The sequence below is a fragment of the Eubalaena glacialis genome, chromosome 1 (assembly GCF_028564815.1).
Source record: "Eubalaena glacialis isolate mEubGla1 chromosome 1, mEubGla1.1.hap2.+ XY, whole genome shotgun sequence".
NCBI lineage: Eukaryota > Metazoa > Chordata > Mammalia > Artiodactyla > Balaenidae > Eubalaena > Eubalaena glacialis.
In genome coordinates, this window is record NC_083716.1 from 46,075,115 (window position 1) to 46,081,048 (window position 5,934).

The 5,934-nt window shown below is 44.1% G+C and overlaps 1 pseudogene; it reads right to left on the reverse strand.

Annotated features, from left to right (window-relative positions):
* Positions 1–800: 800 nt before the first annotated feature.
* On the reverse strand, positions 801–4,289 carry LOC133091115 (dual specificity protein phosphatase 18-like; annotated as a pseudogene).
* Between the last annotated feature and the right edge of the window lie 1,645 nt (positions 4,290–5,934).

The following is a 5,934-nucleotide window of genomic DNA, read 5'->3' on the forward strand; positions in this document are numbered from 1 at the left end:
CACACCTCCAACCTTCCAAGCCAAGGGGAAACCTTGAGGCCTGACATCAAGCCTGCTCTCTCAGCACTCACCCCCAGAGAAAGGGACTAATGCCACCTTTCATCAAAGGCTGCTGGGAAGTCACCACAGGCACCTTGAGACCTTGCCATCTGGAACAACACTCAAAAATTATTTTTAAATTTTATGTAATGAAATGCTTTCTTCAAAAACTATCTTATGCTTAAGTCCAATCTATAAACCCAGAGTTGGGCTGCTATGGTTGAAGGTCGGAGGAAGGGTGGCCTGAGGCTCCCAGGGCTCCCAGAGCACCACTTGATGATCACTTATCTAGCAAATTGGCACTTACCGTGAGAGGTACAGGAGCCATGATGCCTAAGGCCTTGGCTCTGCATTCCAAAGAATGAAGTGGGATTCTGGCTGACTTGCTCCTGAGAAGTGGGACTGGGGGAGGGCTGTAGGACTCCAGGCCTGCCACTTGCACTGAGCACTGCTGGCAGGTCCATCTGAATGGGCACCTCCTGCCTCACCTTCTCCCTGGCCTGGCCCCAGTGGTCGTGCCCTGGCACTCACAGGATAGGAAACTTATTTTCACCATCTTATATTTAGGGAGTTTTATGCTTCAAAGTTACGGATTATAAGGTTAAAAACTGCAGTCACCCTCCCTTTTTTCTTGGCCTTATAAGAGCCATCATCTGATTTTCTGTATCAACTAAAGTAGAATCTTCAAGTTCAGATCTTGGTGTAGGATCAACTGCAGACCCACACCTCTGACCCCTGGGGCAGGGGCTCGCCAGGATGGCTCACCGTTTGGCTGCCATCAAATCGACCTCCTTCTCGTAGACGTCAGGGATCACGTCCATCGGGGAGTTGACGGTGTGCGCAGTGTTCTTGCCAAACAGCTGGAACTCCTAGTGGACAAACTGCTCCCAAAAACAGTTGTTGGGCGGGATGACAGCAGGCGCGGCTTAGTCCCAGAGTGGGCGTCTGGCAGGGCCGGGCCTGGTCCTTCGCGAAGCAGCAGAGCTGAGGGAGGCCGAGTGCTGGAGCAGAAACGGCGACTCAGCGCAGCAGCGGGCGGCCCTGCTTCATCTCTGGATTGTGGGTGCCCTCAGCAACGGGGCCCAGGAAGTCGCAGAGGCACGAGATGGGTGCATCAGCCACAAGCACCTGCAGCTACTGGATGTCCTGGTATAAGGTGTTCTCTGCCTCCACCGAGGCGTTGATGACCACGGTGATCTGGTTGCAGGACAGCATGAGCTTGTCGCTGGCGGCCACACCGTTGCTGATGTACAGGCTGCTGGTGTCCTGTGAGAGGCCGCTGGCCGAGGGCTGCCGGAACCGAACCAGGAGGGCACCCGGGGTGCGGTCACCAAGACGGAGGGGCGGCGGCCAGCAAGGAGCAAGGGCTGCATCTTTCTCCTGGGCTGAGTCCACTGAAAACTCTCAACCGTCGGCAGGTGGGCTCCTTTAGGGAGCAGCCACACCAAGAAATCTCGGGGAAAGGGTCCGGGAGAGAGAAGACAGGTCGCGACGTGGGAGCCACAATTCCCACTGGTCCGGCGGTGCTCTGGTTTCCAGGGCAGGCCTGAATGGGCCCTGCCTGGTCTTCAGAGAAAGTCCGGCCTCTGCCTCCCTGGCCCGGCACGGCCTGGGCCCCGGCCCACCCGGTTACCCATCCACGATCGCGACAGGCCTCACGGCTACCCCTGTCGAGAATTCCGCATTGAATTTTGTTGAGCATTATAAATAATTAGGTGATTCCTCCAAATTTCTTAAGGAGTTTGGAATGCAGTTCACTATCTCTTCTAAGCACAAAGAGAAGAAAACCCATTTAGTCTCCCGTATTAGATATTAAATTCAGAACAAAAACTATTGAGAATGGGAGCGCTTAGCATTGGAATGGATCTTTAAGAAAAAAGCCCTCTCTGGAAAACTTTAGGATGGGACATACACCAGTTATCTGGGTCATTTCAGTAAGGTCATCTAAACAGCTCTGAGAGCTGGGCCCCAAAAGCCAAATGAAGGACTCCCAAAAAACAATCCAGAAGCGAGAGAAAATAATGTCCTCAACTACCTAGAATATTTTACTGATTTTCCAAGAGATATCTGTGTCTCCATAAAAGCAAATACTCACATTGGCTACTTTTTCTCAAGTACCTGGACACTTCCCCACTGGCTGTTGCTGTTACTGACGTTATTTAGGATTCATGATTCACCAGACTGTAGCTTAGAGGCTCTGGAGGGACACTGACCCTGCCAACACCTTGATTTTGGACTTCTGGCCTCCAGAACTGTGAGAGAATAGATTTCTGTTGTTTTAAGCCACAGAGTTTGTGATATTTTGTTACAGCAGCCCTGGGAAACCAATACACCTCTGTACTCTTTTACTCATGAAAGTGTACCTTAATGCAAGCAAATGAGAGGGACAATCTTATAGAAACAGCCTTGAATTCACTCTTTTTTTTAAAAAAGTATTTCCCAAACCTCACTATTTTAAATGTAATCTGTAACAACCTATGACACATTTTGCAACCAATCACAGCACACCCAAGCAACCAACCCACTGCCTGTACTAGGAACTGCCAATCCCACCCAACAGTTTAATTTTACTGAGGAAATGGAGCTCCCAAGAAGCCAAATGGCGCACAAGCTTAACTATGTATTTATCCTCATACACACCATGTTCTAGCAAGTTCCTTGAGCACAGGTAGAAAAAGACAACTTGAGGAATGTAGAGGATACCTCATCATTGCTCACATCAGTCCCCAAATTTTGCCCTCTGACTCCAGTTTAAGTCATTTTGTGCACGATGGCTGAATGCTGAAATTTCCGTAAGCAATTAGGATCATAACTCTGACTTTGAAGGCTGATAAAGTGATGTATTCAGGCTGCTGTACAAACCAAGAAATGGCTCAGTGTACTGGGATTAGGATGTGACACAACATCCTGTGTCAGGGCATAGATCTCATGCAGGAGAGGAAGAGCGTCTGTGCTTTGATATTGCCATCAAGAGACTCAGATTTATTGTTAAATCCTCATTGGGTAGAAAGACCAATGGTGAATTTATCAAGAAGCCTGCAGTATAATTTTGAAGAGAGTGATTTCTCTGCACCTCAAATAAAAGTCTAATACAGGCGTCCAGTATAGCCAAGATAAAATGTCAGAAATTTGAACGTAAGAAATTTATGAGTGCAATTAACTAATATCTTTAGCCTGAAAATTGTCCTCTTGGTTAGGATGCCCTTCCAACAAGATGACTCTTGCTGACCTAGATTTCTCACCGTAATAGTCCTATTTGCATCCTCCCTAAATGTTAATTTAGTTGTCATCCATGTTTTACAAAATAATATATCTCCTATTTTTGAGACATAACCAAAAAAGTTATAAGAAACTAATTGCTCTGCCAGTAAATCTAGTCTTCTTAGAAAGAAATTGAAGAATCACATAAGTAACCAAAACATTCAAACAACACCTCCAAGGAGATCCAAATGCTCACCAAATAATCTAGTACTAGAGTTTGGGTCTAAAAACCTGAGTTAAAGCAGGATAACCTCCCTAAGGCACTAGAAGAGGAAAGAGTCAAGGGCAGTGCTGGGAAATGCCAAGGGTCCAGAAAAGCCAGCAGATCTGCCTTCTAGCCAAAGGGATTGCAGTGGTATCTATATGAGAGAAAAGGTTAGGGCCAGGAGCCAGGCAGAAAGAAAGCCAAGAATACAATTGGGAGAAAGCAATTGGGGTCCTTGACAATGGTTTTTAATAAAACTGAAAGGGCCTAAAATGCCAGTGAGTCAAAGTAGATTAAAGACATGATGAGGTATTTTTCTTAATACCCACTGCTGACTTTATTTATAAATTAAACAAGAAGGGAGGGACTTCCCTGGTGGTCTAGCGGTTAAGACTCCGTGCCCCCAATGCAGGGGGCCCGGGTTCCATCCCTGGTCAGGGAACTAGATCCCACATGCATGCCGCAACTGAGAGTCCACATGCTGCAACCAAGACCCCAACTGCCGCAACTAAGACACGGCACAGCCAAATAAATAAATAAAATATTTTTTTTAAAAAAACAAAAAAAACAAGAAGGGTGACTTGGTCTATTAAAAAAAATAGGTTTTCTCAAAACCACTTAACTCGTGAGCCAGTCACAGTTCCTATTACCTCTTATAGTCTGTAAATGTGCCTGCCCTGCTCTCAACCCTGAAGCAGTCTAAAGTATACATGTTACCCGTTGTAGGATCACTATGATTGATTGGATCAATACTAGACACAGGATTCAAGACCAGGCAAGTCATTGTCTAACCAGCACCCAATTAAAATACTTCCTCAAGAATTTAAACTAAGAGGTATACAACTGTACTCAGTGGGTAGAATGTAATTGAACTAAAGGGACATGTGACTCTGACTTAGCTCACCATTTTGGTGGAGACAGATGTGCAAATAGATGATACCAATCCGCAGAAAAAGAGATTGGAGCAACATAAAGAAAGAGGCACCTGAGAGCGTGTGGTCCAAGAAAGAGTGAGAGGGAGAGATGGAAAAAGTAGCTGCCTTGGTAACTGATGGCATAGCGTCCTAAGTCACAATTTGTATGAAATATCTATAAGGACTTTGTCTCAGTGAAGTTTCTGTATCCATTTGACAAATGTCTCGAGTTTTGTCAAATTCTCAAAGTTAAGTGATTTTGGCTAGAGCAGCACAATAAGTTTTTCCTCAAATATACTCCTACTATTATCAGATGGCCCTTGGGTGGGCAGAACTGTCTTCCAGAGAGAAAGACAACTCCGGGAAAAGAGCAGATGCTATGAACAAATTATAAAAGTGTACTCTAAAAAAAAAATTTGGGACTTCCCTGGTGGTCCGGTGGTTAAGACTCCATGCTCCCAGTGCAGAGGGCCCAGGTTTGATACCTGGTCAGGGAACTAGATCCCGCGTGCAGCAACTAAGAGCCCACATGCCACAACTAAAGATCCCGTGTGCCACAACTAAAGATCCCATGTGCCGCAACTAAGACCCAGTCCAGCCAAATAAATATTTTTTAATAAAATAAAAAAATAAAAATAAAATTCATGTACATATATACCTCTGCATGTAAAGCAGTATAAAATATTATAGATTCATTGGTGTTAAATGGGACAAACTTAACTCCTGTTTTTGGGAAAGCTACAATAAGCTTCACCCAGAGGTAACAATTGTTCATAATGATCTCAAATTCCACTGATATACATATCCCTTTTTATTTCTCTTCCTTATCCCTCAAGATAATGAAGACTACTCTGAATGTTACCTGAGGGAAAAGCAGTGATACCTAGATGTTTCTACAAGATGAATTCTAGGTGTGAAAAGTTGAACAAAGTTAAAAAAGAAAAAAAAAGGCAATTTCATCATTTTTACAAATTTTGCCTTCAGTGGAAGGCAAAATTCAAAAGGGAAAATATGCTGTGAAAAGAATATTTTTGATGCTTTTTGCCCAAAATATGCAGGATTACATAAAAAGAAGGGGGAGGGGAATAACAAGAAGACCTAGATTATCAGACAGGCACGGCTAGTTCCAACATGAAGACCCAAACATAGTCACTCTAATAAAATCGTATTTAAATGACACATTCAAACCCATACTCAAAATACAATCATGCCAACAAAACCAATAGAAAGAATTCGCTGTTTTTTATTCAGAGGAGGAAAGAAATCTCTAAAAGAAAATGATGATAAAAAAGCTAGCAACAGCATTCTACACAGAACACAACAGTCTGGCAGGCTGTCATTTCTGAAGAACCCTGCTCTCAAGATGGTTTAATACAAGGCAGTTCTTTCCAGAGAACCTGGAACAGTGTAATGATGATTCAAACCAGGTAAAAAAGAAACAGTAAAAAGAAAGTGTTGAAGGTTTTCAATGTATTCTCATCTTAAAAGACATTTTGTACTACTTCAACAGAAGAG